Raw genomic sequence first — 13,915 nt, forward strand, 5'->3', positions numbered from 1 at the left:
CAGGGGAGAAGCAGAAGGGAAAATTCTGTTACAGCAGTGTGTGGCAACCACAGTGTTTGACAAGGTAGGGGTGCAGCTGCAGATGGGTCTGCATGATATCCAGGCATGGGTCTCAGTTACAGCATAGCAGGGCACAGCATCAGTGCCTCATGGCCACAGCTGGGTGGGACACAGCTGGGTAAGAGTGCCTCAATACATATACAATATATGTACATATATGACTAATTTATAACACGACACACATAAGACTATATCTGCATTGAAGTAACTTATCATGGTGGCAATTTAAAGCTTTAATAGGATACCAGCATGCAAAATCTAGTAATTTTTAATAAAGTAAATTTAAGCAAGATTATAATATTTATAACAAGCCCATAACCATATACTTCCTTTCTTTTTTTTTCTTTCTGGACAAATTTCAGCAAGAGTATATTTTGAAGCAAAACAATATAGTGCATGAAAACTTATGTAGTCAAAAAATAAAGATTAAGGTACAGTTTTCACTACTTTAATATAAACTCTGTTATAGCATTCTATAACTGAGTGAAATATTAATGATACATCTGTCACAAAACTTTGTGAAGCAATACTTATGTATGCAGAAGTAAGAAATGATGCATAGACATTAGCTGAGATTCATGAGGTTAAAAAAGAAAAAGATCCTAGAATACAACAATGTATTTAAAGATCAGTACAAATGTTGAGTTTTACTCATGAAGTAAAACCCTAAGAACTCAGTGAAAACTCAAAATCCTATCTAATTTCCTCCCTGTATTAGTGCAGTTGCTTAAAAAACAAACAAACAAACAAACAAACAAACAAACAGTGGCTTTGAAATAGATTGCCCTGCACACTCATAGTGTATGCTATCTGCTTCTGTAGAACTACTTGCTTAACCTAAGTAACTCCATTTTACCCCATCTGACCTGCAGACTATCCCCCCTTCTGCATGAGAAACCATTGACCTTCTCATAGAAACAAAATCTGTTGCATAGAAACAGGAGCCTTACACAGTAAACAATTACATGGGCACAAGAGCCATAGACAGTGAACTGTTACATGGGAACAGGAACCATACACAATGAAAATGTGTATGCTTGATTGCTCTAATGGCTCATTCTTGGCTTCTGTAATCTAGCTCCCTAGCTTGCTTTGAGCACCTGGACAAGCCCGTATGACAACGGGATATAGTTTTTGCCTTTAAAATCCCCACAAGACCAAGGCCCGGGGCTGTTCTCCCTTGGTTGCTCCTTGAGAGATGGTCCCTGGCCAGCTGGAATGAATAAACTGCCCTTTTCTGCACGAGGGGCGTGTAAGTGCATTCTTGCGGGAGGGTGCCTCACAACAGCTTTAGTCAATATGTTTTAGAAATCTGTATTCCCAGATTTCCTACAAAGCACAAAATTCTAAGACTTTAAAAGAAATCAGACCACTAACAGAAATAAATCAGTCTCACAGTCGGTTATGTTGCTATTTGAGTCATCTTAGCACCAGATCATTTTAGATCATCTAGCCTGAGGATGGTAAAGTTAAAGTGAGTTAAGTATTATCTAGCTGTTCCATTTCTATAAACTCTAGTTCCCTCACAAAAGAAAAAAAAAATAGAGTACTCACTGTGAACACTGAATTTAATATAGAAGATTGCATTTATACCACACAACTATCTTGGGAGGTAATTTATTCTTCACATTTCACAGATGAGCTAGTTAAGGCGCAGTTGCTTAAGTTACCCAAGTCTGGTTATTACTGGAAGTATAACCTGGATCTTTTGTCTCTAATTATTTCTCTCTACTCCTCCCAATTTTTTTCCATCAAAACAAACAATGATTAATATGAATGCACGAAGCCACTCAAATTAGTAGATTACAATTAACAATTAAACCATCAATTATTATAAGAGCAGAAAAGCAATAAATGAGCTACCTGATATTCTAAAGATTCCACTGGGTGAAGCCCAAAGTGCCACATCTTCTTAATGATTAAGCAGAGGAGAATAGGGTTCATAGGATATGAGCCACAGGAGACATGTTGCAACATGCTCTGTTTGTTGAAAAAGCATATTCTTTGTGTCAGTGCAGTCGAGTGGTCAGCAGGCCACCTGCACAGTGGTGGTGACTGCTGTTGTGGCAGCGGGCCTCCCTTGTGGTGGTAGCTTTGGGTTGTGAAGTTAATTATTTCAGGTGTAAAGCAAAATAAAAAGCATAAAGAGGTTTGGCTTCTGATTAGGATGTAGAGGGATGGGGTAGGGCTTCAATATTCTCCAGTTCATTTGTCCACATTCCCCACCCCCAAGTTTCAAGGTCCCACTATTTCCATATTCGTTTCCTGATTTGGCAGATTGTATTTGCCTTATCTAAGAATCCATCTTTCTTTGATACCTTGACAGTCTTCCATTAGGTACTGTTCCTGGTTTTTAGATCTAGTTGCTCTACAGCTGTAGGAGATTGGTGTGTGTATTAGTCTGTTTTTGTGTTGCTGTAATACAATACCTGAAACTAAGTAATACATAAAGAACAGAGGTTTATTTGGCTTATGATTTGGGGACAGCTGCATCTGGAGCTGACCTCAGGCTGCTTCTACTGAAAACGGAAATCGGCAGGCAGCTGGCGGGTACAAGCAGATAGTGTGGCGAAAGTAGCAAGAAAGAAACAGAAGAGGTGCCAGGGTCTTTTAAACAACTAGCTCTCATGGGAAATAATAGAGAGAGAACTCACTCAGGCTCCCCTCCTCCAGGGAGAGCATTAATCCATTCATGAGGGATCCACCCCCATGACTCAAACAGCTCCCAACACTGCCACATTAGGGATCAGATTTCCACATAAGTTTTGGTGGGGACATCACATCCAAACTCTATCAGTGTGTCTTTACATTCTCCAGAAAGGGCTCACCAGTTCCCACATTTTGCTTTAAATTGTGCATTAATAGACTGTAGACTCTCATTTTTCTCTTTACCAACAATCACCAAATTCCAGAGTACATACATAATAATTACTCATTGTAGGGTAAATGCTGGACATAGCCCTATTTCCCCCTCCCTTGAGTACTAGAGTTCCCCTTCACCCCTGGGGAGCTATCCCTGGCCAAATTAGGGCATGTGAAGGGAAGTCATGTGTCCCCTTTATGATGGACAGAATGCTGGAGGGAGCAGGACACTAAGTAAGTGAGCAAGCACTCTGGCACCAGGAAATTCACAGGTAGTTTATCTACCCAGCCGTAACTCAGGTGCACTCTGAGTTATGTGACCTGGGAGAGAATCTGTACGTAAATCAATCTGAAAATCATTTACATGCCTACTTTGATCCGTTAAATATATAACTACTGTATGTATTCCATGGTGGTGCAGAGACACTGACGGTGGAGAGGCCGCCATCAGTGTCTCTTGTAAGTCTAATAAACCAGTGTCTCTACCTGCTGGACATCTGGAGGTTGATTTCCTCAGAATAGGTAAACACTACTCTAGTGCCCTCTCAGAACTGGGGCTCCCATGTTACACTCATTCTCTCATGCTTATCAATTTCTAGACACTGTAGCCAACTCGGCATCCCCTTCCTCCTGACTGTGATCCAAGCTCACTGCAGGTAGACAACTTGGCTAATACATCGCTGTAGCTTTCCAAGGACTATCAAATCTCCATTTACCACCTCATTGCCATCAGTTGTTGAATAATTTGCCTACAGAATCCTATCTTTAGCGTCTGCTTTCTAGGGCCTTGTCTGGCATTGACTCTCTCAGGTTAGACTCCCTAGAAATGAAAGTAAAGATAGGATTTCCTCTGAAAGTTATATATGGACAGAGGGCTCTCCAGGTGGAAGAGCTTAAAAAAGTAAAACTGTAAATAAGAGAGTATAAAAGGACAGGAAAGGAGAAAAAGCTGAGGAACAACACAATCTTAGGAAATGCTTAATTTTGGCATAATTCACAGTGGGAGACATCTGGAAATATAATGATCAGCAGTGTTGCCCCCTTTGAAAGCATGGGAGTCCTCTTTATATTCCTGTAGCAACTATCATTGGCTCTGGATCATTCATAGAAGGGGGATCAGTATTACTTCTAGGGTTATAAAGAGCTCCAGTTAGTGGAGGACAGTTGTCCAGAGAAGGAAGGCAATTGTGGACCATTAGAAGCTGGCAGCAACTGAGGAATGGGTTTGCCAGACAGTAAGAGAGCTACTGGAAACTTTAACACAGGGCGTATTTGGGTGGGATCTCTCTCTCTCTTTCTCTGTCTCTCTCTCCTCCTTTTTACCACCCTTTCTCAAACACCACTGCTGTGGTTTGAATGTACCTCCAAAACTCACTGAAGCATGACCCCCATTGTAACAGTGTTAAGAGGGTGGGAAATCAGACTATTGTATTTGAAATATGGAGTCTTTGGGAGGTGATTGAGTCATGAGGACTCTGTCCTCCTGAATGGGTTAATCCATTCATGAATTAATGCATTAATTGTTTAATGGGCTATCAGGAAATAGACTGCTTTATTAGAAGAGGGAGATGGCGTGTGAAAAAACTCTCTTGCTCAGTTCTTATTATGAGATACCCTGCATTGCCAGGAGACTCTATAAGGAGTCTCCACCCCACAGAAGGCCCTCACCAGATAACCTCTATCAACCTTGGACTTCCAAGCATTCAAACTGTAAGAAAAAATTGCATTTTTAAAAAATAAATTACCCAGTGTCAGGTGTTCTGTTACAACCACCATAAAACTGACTAATAGAACCATACACACACACACACACACACACACACACACACACACACACACACGGAGTCTCACTTTTTACCTTAAATATGAGCCAGTGATTCTTCAAACTGTGGCAAATAAAGGGGGATAATAAGTGAAATAACAAAAGAATCACTGAGATAATAACTTAGGGGTATTACATTTCAGGGTGTTAGAAGATGAGTGTTAAAAGTGGTGTTGAGATACCAAACACAGAGACAGGAGTTTGATAAAGCACAAATCTGACCTTATTCTGTCCTAACAGTGACTGGCTATCAAAGAGACTGGATCAGACATTTTATTAGACCATTTAAAACTTCATTAGCTCTTCCTCAGGACTTTATGCCAGATATCTAGCAAATAAACAAAATAAACAAAAGAATAGATGAATAAATCCTCAGTACATCTTCGGGGCATTCTCCTATGAAACGACCATTTCAAAACATAACAATGGTGAATCAGACACTGAGTATAAAATGAGAAATCAAATAGAATTATCCACAGGCCACACACCCATGGTCAGCAAAAAGTGGTGTTTAGTACTTTATGATAGGGGTCAGCAAACTACCACCTGTGGTTAAATTCAGTCCATGACCTGGTATGTTTTTCTTTTAATAGCCCATGAGATCAGAATGCTTTCTTTCTTTTTTCTTTTCCATTTTAAAAGGTTGTAAAAGAAGAAAATCAAAGCGGAAGATAAGATAGGATTGTATGTAGCTCTTAAAGCCTAAAATATTTACTATTTGGCTCTTCACAGTAAAACATTTCTGATGCCTATTCTACGATTCAGGTATGACTCAGGAGTCTGTAAAAATCTCTTCATCAAAAGATGTAAGAGCAGAAAATACTGCCTAGCAGCAGAACATAAGCCCTATCCTCAACTCCTACTAATATTGAAGTTGGACCAGGAGTAGTGAGAAAATAATACTTTTATATATTACTACCCTCCTGAAAACTACACCAAATACATCCTAAATGCCTGATAAAATACTCCAAAAATATGTTACTCATAACTTTTGCATGTTCTATTGTTTGCCACACTTCTGATTGGATAGTAATCACCTGGAATTCTTATTAAAATGTGGACATCTAAATTCTATCCCAAGAAATTCAAAATTCTTGATATATTTTTTAGGCCACAAAAATCTACATTTTAAACACACTCTGGGTGATTCTGGTGCTAGTGGATCATAAACTGAACTTTCATGAATACACAGTGGAAAGAACACAGGTTTTAAAGTCAGTAAGGTTTTAATTTAGTGATTCCACTCATTAAATGCAAAAAAACTTTGAGCACATAGAGTACCTAATATGTTTCAGCCACGCTAATAAGTGTTGGGGGATATAGCAGTGAAAACAAAAAGAATAATCTCTATCCTCATGTCACTTACATGTGAGTTGGTATAAACAGATTAAAAACAAATAAGTGAAATATTTAAAATGTCAGGTAGGTGCTCTGGAGAAAAAATATAGCAGAGAAATGCAACAGGGAGTGCAGCAGGTAGGGTCAGGGAGGGAGTTCTCACTATATTGTCAGTAGAGTAAAGACCTAAAGAAGGTGAGGGAAAAAGGGAAAGTCATGAAAATATCTTGCACAGGTGAGTTCCAAAGAGAGAAAAGAGCTTATGCAGAGTTTGGCAAATTCAAGCAATAAGGTAATAAAGAGGCAGTGAGCACACAGAGGACCACTCTTACCGCTGTGTGAAAAATAAACTGAAAAGGACTGCAGCAGGCAGAACAATGGCCTCCTGCATGTTCCTTTAAGTGGCAAAGAGGAATTTTGAAGATGTGATTAACTTAAGAATCTTGAGATGGAGAGATTATCCTGGATTAGCCACGTGGGTCCATTGTAATCACAAGGATACTTATAAGTGAAAGATGGAGGCTAGAGGGTCAGAGTCAGAGATAAATCTGAAGATGCTGTGCTGCTGGCTTTGAAGATAAAGGAGGGAGCCACAGCCAAGAAATGCAGGTGGCCTTTAGAAGCTGGAAAAGGCGAAAGAAAAGATTCTTTCCTAGAGCTGCAGGAGGGATTGTGGGCCCTGCTGATGCAATGGTTTAAGCTCAGTGAGATCCATTTTGACTCTTGCCTTTCAGAGATATAAAACATCTGTGTTGGTTTAAGCCATCCAGTGTATGGTAATTTGTTACAGCAGCATTATTAATAGGCAGTAAAGGTGTAAACATGAAGATGAGTTGGGAGGCCATTGCAATAATCAATTCAAGAAATGATGGTGGCTTTAACCAAGGTGATAATAGAAGGAATGGTATAAAAAGAATTGAGTTATAGATATGCTTCAGTGTTTTGAAGGAAGAATCATAATAATTTACAAATGGATTGGATGTTATATGTAAGAGAAAGATCAAGGATGACATTGAAGGTAAGATACTCCAAGGAACTTGTTGCCAATTATTAAGGTGGTGGAAAAGGTGCAAAGATCAGGTGGAAGAAGTACCTGTTGGACATCCAAGTGAGTTTGACAAATATCCTCTGGATATTCAAATCTAATTTCTGGAATAAAATATGGGCTCAAGGGATACATCTGTAACCACTTTTAAATGACATTTAAAGCCAGGACAGTGAGGAAAAATTTCAAATGGAGTGAGTGAAGATAGAAAAGTGGTCCAAAACCTGAGCCCTTGGCCATTACAACTTTTGGAGATAGTAAAACTAACAAGGAAACAGCAAAGTAAACTAAGAAGCTACAGGTGAGGTAGGAGGAATGACACAAGTGACTGTGATGAGGAGCCTGGTGAAGGATAGAACTCAGGGAGAGGAAGTGAACAGATGCAGCAAATGCTGATGAGAAGCCACCATTAGGACTGAGAACTGACTCACGTGTTTAGTAATGTGTAGGTCATCAGGGCCTTGACAACAGTGTTGTCAGTGAAGTGTCAGGGGAAAAAATCTTACTAGAGTGGGTGTGGCTGGTGCTACTACTTGCTAATTTTAAAATCATGGACACATTTCTTAACCTCTACAGTTGCCAGTTTCCTCCTTTGTAATATGAGATAATTATTCATGTTATAAAGTTCTCATGAAGATTAAATGATGTAGTGCTTATAAAGTGTCTTTTAAAATTTTTGGCATATAGTGCTCAACAAATGTTAGCTATTTCCCTTCCTCTTCAATGCTTCTAGTATATTCCAGTGAAATAAACATCTTTTGTATTGTGTATATCGTATAAAACAAATATGTAATAAATAGCAAAGATGACCAGTCCAGATGAAGATTTACTTTACACCTTAATACACTGATATGACTAACTTATATTTCATTTCCTAATTCATGAAAAGTCCAGTGACTTCTGAAGGATTTCTACAAATTTTCATGAGATCACATTCTCAGAATTACCACCAGTCTGAACATTTAGCTGTTTCTCCATTAATGTATTTTATAGATAGTCTCATTCTCTCCATCAAGTAATAATTTGTTCAGTTGCAAATACCTTAAAACTCAACAAATAATGTGTTCACATGTAAAAAAAAAGTTCTACTCATCAGAAAATCAAGGATAGTGATTCCAGCCTGGTAAAGAAGCACGGTGATGCCACAGGGAAGCAAGCATTAACACACTAGACATCTGCTTTCTCACACAGGCATTTGTTCTCAGGATCTTTACCTCATGATCACAAAGTGGCTGCTTCACCTCCAGAGCCAGAGATTATCCAGACGGGGAGAACAGATGGGAAAAGACAAAAGGAGCATACCAGCTGAATTTAGGCCTTTTAAAAGAGCATTCTTGTAAGCCCCACCCAGCAAATTTCAATTACAACTCATTGTCCAGTAAACCAGGTTTTGCTTCTAGTTGCTAGAAGGAGTTGAACAGAAGGAGTTGAATAGTAAGTATTTTTGCTCTTCAGCTTCACTAAAAACCTGGAAAACAGAGTTGTAAATGGCGAGGAGTATCAAATGCAGAGTCGACACCTCTCTGATCAAGATATCAACCTAGATATGCATTGATACATATGAGGGTATGTATTAAAAAACATTGTGGAGAAAATAGAACAATCTTTTCATGAATTTTTTGAAGTACACTCATATACCTATCCCACATAACTACAGACTCACAACACTCAAAGTGAGTAAGGACTTTACTGATGAGTTGAGACGGAGAAAGTTTTATGTTGCTGAAATACACATTATTTACAAATTGGTTATTTAAATTATCTGAGTATTTTTGTATGTAGAAGTTCTCTGTTAATATTCGATTGTCCCAATTCAGAAACAAATTATCACAGTTCAAAACAAGATGGTAGTTTACTTTCACACTACTCCTAGAAAAAAATATAATAGCTTTTTTTCATGATCTCAGTGAAAGTATTGGTTTTTTTCTTCTTTTTTTTTTGGTGGTTGGCCAGTACAGGGATCAGAACCATTGACCTTGATGTTATAATACCATGCTCTAACGAACTGAGCTAATTAGTCAGTCTCTCAAAATATTAGTATTTAAGTAATAAATAGAATAGCTTCTTATAAAAAAAAGGAAGTCAGATTATTTCAAAAACTAATTTCCAAGTCTTTTAGTCACCAAAGTGATAGCATAACTTGTTTTCCTTCTTTCTTTCCTTTAGTAACAATTTCCTACTACCAGGGCATATAACTAGTGCATAAGGCCATAGATTGAATTAGTATTTCTTAAAGTGCATTATGTGTGCAATTGGGCATAAAATAGATGGTTTTAGGTGGTATATAGCTAAATATTTTTATGTTAATAGTAACATATTTTAAAAATATCTATTAGAAAAAATATAGGCAACACATCAAATTAATGATCTTATTTTGAATGTGATTGCTTAAGCCTAAGCTATATAAAACCATTCATTTCAAGAAAAATATTAAGTAAAAATACTTCTAGTGATATTCTGTAAATGAAAATGACAAAGATAACATGGGAATAGCTAAAATCTGGGAACTGTTAGATCAGGTCATCTTAGATTCTACCCGAGTCACTCAGGTGCAAACACAAAGGCACCCAAGCCATCACCAAGTCAGAAAGACCAGATCGCCCAGGTCCACAGCAGAGTACCTAGAAGGGTATGACAGAGATGTGAAATTGAAGAAAGTGGCCTGAGAAACCATAGAAGAATTTCAGCAGGATGACATAAGCTGCCAAACTGCTCACAGGAGCCAGGACAAAGATAAGTATCATTTTTTCCCCCAAATCTTCTGCTTCCTCCTGTTTGCACTTCCCTGACAGATTAGGCCTTCTGTAGTCAAATGATGCCATCCCTGTCTCTGACTAGGTATTGTGCTATTGGTTTTAAAAGAAGTGTGATGATCTCTTTGGACTGAAATCAGTAGAAAGGTCTGTATGACCTGGGGGCTGGAAGGCTGGGCTGGGAGGCAGAGCTTGAAAGTCCTTTCTTTCCCCTGTGTGATTATCCTCTGAGAGTGGCCCAGGGCTTGATTTTGGAATGCTGATATCCTACGTGTTACACCTACTTCAAACAAATTGGCAAGTTATCCTTGACATCTTCAAACATAGGTGCAGTACCAGATATTTCACTTTTCTCATAATCCACTTGACAATGTCAAAAACTTCAGTGATAGTGAAACGGAATTTACTGTGAATTATATGGCTTCTGAAATAATGGCTCCCCTTACTAAAATCTTGTATTTCCAGCTCCCATGCAAATAGACATATGTACACACATATATGTACATGGATGTATACACACACACACAATACCTCTATGTGATATCCAGAGTAAAATATATATGTTTTCTTCTATTCCCTAGACATAGGGTTTATGTAGTTGAACACACTTGGAAGCATATCTAAATTAATCAGACTAAGCTTCTGGAATAAAAGTCAGTATAACAGCTGTACAGATAGACTCACTTTAGATTATCCAAGTGTCTACCTGTGTACAATAGAGCACAGGCCTCTTTGCAAGCCTAGATGGAAGGTTTAGTTGGTGGTTCTTAAGGAGGGGCAATCAAGATTTACCTCCACTCCCTAACACACACCCATCAACTGGGGACATTTGACAATGTCTGGAGACATTTTTGGTTATCACAACTGGGCAGGGGGGAGGTGCTGCTGGCATCCAGTGGGTGGAGGCCAGAGCAGCTGCTAACATCCTGCAATGTACAGGGAAGCGTTCACAACCAAAAGTTATCTTACCCAAAGTGTGAGCAGTGTGGAGGATAAGAAACTTTGCTTTAGAAGGATATTGTGCTTCTGGTCATCTGATTCAGCATCTTAATCCCTGTGACTGCTGGCTCTAAGCATGTTGTTACAGAAAGTGACTTTCTAAGAGTTTTTGTTCTACCGTCTCATTTGATGCTATCTTTTGCAAAGCCAGGCATTTTGGAAGTAACTTAGTTGTCTTTCTTTTTTTGTGGTGGTTGTTTTGTTTTTAGTCTGCTGGCTCAAAACTGTACTCACTGTTATGAAGCACACATGTGGATCTCCCTCCTCCCTTTTCTGCCTTGCTCTGTGCCCTAGGGTGCTGATTTACGTGAATTTCATTCAGGTTCTCTGGGATTTTGGCCAATGGGATCCCCAAATGAACATTAGAAAGAGGGAGAGGAGTGAGGTTAATATATTTCTTACCCTAACTCCCCTTATGTCAAATAATCTGAGTCCTTTGTCCAAAGGGCACTAATCTAGTTTACATGACTTTCTCCTTCCTGGGTCCCCCAATTCCTTCTTCTCTTCCCATTTTAGAGCAGAGTATGGTAACACCTGTACTGTTATTAGGTCAGGTCACACCTACCCCTTTTAGTTCTCCTACTCTGTCTCCAAACCTTTGGGTATAATTCTTGCATAAATAAAACCTTCTTGAATTATATTAATTTCAGTGTGTCATCTCTTTCCTGATAGAGATCTAATTCAGTTTTCGAATGTCTGTGTGTCTAGTACGTAGCTTCTCTTTTACATTATGCCAACCTAAATGTTCTAACATAACACACAAGAAGTAGCCCCAAGGAGAAAAAATAAGAATACAAAAAATAGTCAAACACAATAGAGCATGAAACATTATACTGCATAAAATCAGTTACATAACTTGTAAAACATAAGTCTCAATTATCTTTGTTCTGTGAACGTGTAAAAGTTGGCAATTTTTCTCAAATAAGAAACTAAAACACATACTATGAACACCCTGTTATGGTCAAACCTAGTACTGTCATGTCAGATTGTGCCCTTACTTTATTATGTGCTCGCCATATGTCCCCTTTCCAGGCCTTTATCACCCTGCACCTACACAACAGCAGTAGCTTTCTAATTCATGACCTGATCTTCAACACGCTATCATATTCAGCAACTAATTGCTATTCTAAAACATCAAGTTAATTATTCATCTTCCCTGCTCAAAATGCTTAATTTTTTTTTTTCACATTTGCCTAATGAATACTGCCTAATCTCCTTAATCTGATGAGCAAGGGTTTTTTTTTTTTTTTTTTTTTTTTTTTTTTTTTTTGCATTCTGACTTCCAGCTTTCTTTCTAATTTTATCTGACATATTTAGGAATCTATTCTGTCCAAGTTCGGCGTAGCAAATTCACTTTATACCAATTTGAAAAAAAATGTCTACTGAACATTCGATTCTTAATAACCATAGTTATCTGCTAATGTTTTTTGAGTAAAAATGCTATTTCTTTAAAGAGAAAAAGGTGGCCAGTACAAGCAAATATGAGTTTCCATAGTAGTCTGGTTTGTAGTGAAAGTTTTTGTGCATACTTCCTATTTTACTATGTAAAATATATAAAAGAGTCAATTAATTAATACATGTAATATTTTTACTTCTTCATAAGCAAAATGTAAGGATACTATAACTGTTAATAGAATTTGGTGCCACTATATTGTTTTGGCTGAAGAACCCATTTTAGTACACATTTTTGCTTTGGCATCATCAGTGCAAATGTCAGCACAGAGAAAAAGAAAAATGACATCTTAGTATTACTAAGGGAATGGTGCTTATCTAAAAAAAGGATTCCTTAAAAGATTCTCAGGGATCCCCAGGGGTTCACAAATCATATTTTTATAATGACTACAACTAGATTCTTCAAGCTGCTTCCCACTATCTCAGAAATCCTGGATGGTTGCTAACAAAGAACGAGAAACTACTAGTAGAAGAAAATAAAAGTGGGACCATGGACCTTATCTTCTTGTCTTTCATCTTGTTTGCCCAGGGCTTTTTTTTTTTTTTTTTTTTTTTGTCTTTTTGTGACCGGTAAGGGGATTGCAGCCCCTGGTTTGGTGTCGTCCGCACCACGCTCATTGAGCGCACTGGCCATTCCTATATAGGACCCGTACCCGCGCGGCAGGAACGCTGCTGCGCTCCCAAGCACTGCACTCTCCCGAGTGCGCCAAGGGTCGGGGCGGCCCCCCAGGGCTTTAATAGTATACTTTCTACCCTGTAGGAGCATGTAGAAGTTGGCCAAGATGCTGCTGCTCTCTGGAGCTCTACTTCAGGCTTTCTGTATGATATTCCGCAGAGTTTTTCCATGGCATACGTGAATTTCCATCACACTGATTATGGCATTCTCTTCTACATTCTTTCTACAGGTCAACTAAATTGGTTTTATGATTCACTAACGGGTCATGACTCTCGGTTTGAAAATATCTATTTTAGGGTTCTGTCTCTCACAATGTGAAGTAATTAAAGAAAAATCATCTAACATCCTTAAATAAAAAATACATATTTAGGTACTATAAGAAAACCAATAGTGCACTGGTTCTAAAACTTTGCCATACTTCAGAATCATCTGGAAGACTTATAAAATGTACATTACTGGGCTCTCTTCCCTAAAGTTTTGATTCAATACATGTGGTGAGCAACTCAAGAATTTGAATTTTAGACAAGTTCCCAGGGGATGCTAACACTTTTGTTTCTGGGGATACACTTTGGGAACCATGGATCTAGGGAAAATCCTGGATTTCCTCCCACTAAATGTTCATTTTATTAGATCCTTCCTCAGAGTTCTAAGGACGCCCCCTTGTGGCAATCCAAGGTAAAATTTGGAAAATAATGCTTTCAAAATACCACTGAGTGATAAAAGCAGTATATCTAAAACTTACAATTAAGAAATCCCCTCCACCTCTCTTAGGAAGGAGAACAATGATTGTAGTGTAGCAACAAAAGTTGGGGTTAAAAGACCAAAACTTAGAGTCAGATGAACCTGGGTTCAAAGCTACCACTTTAGTGTATAATGTTGGGCAAGATACTTAACTTCTCTGTTTCGAA

The sequence above is a fragment of the Cynocephalus volans genome, chromosome 4 (genome assembly GCF_027409185.1).
Source record: "Cynocephalus volans isolate mCynVol1 chromosome 4, mCynVol1.pri, whole genome shotgun sequence".
In the NCBI taxonomy this organism is placed as follows: domain Eukaryota; kingdom Metazoa; phylum Chordata; class Mammalia; order Dermoptera; family Cynocephalidae; genus Cynocephalus; species Cynocephalus volans.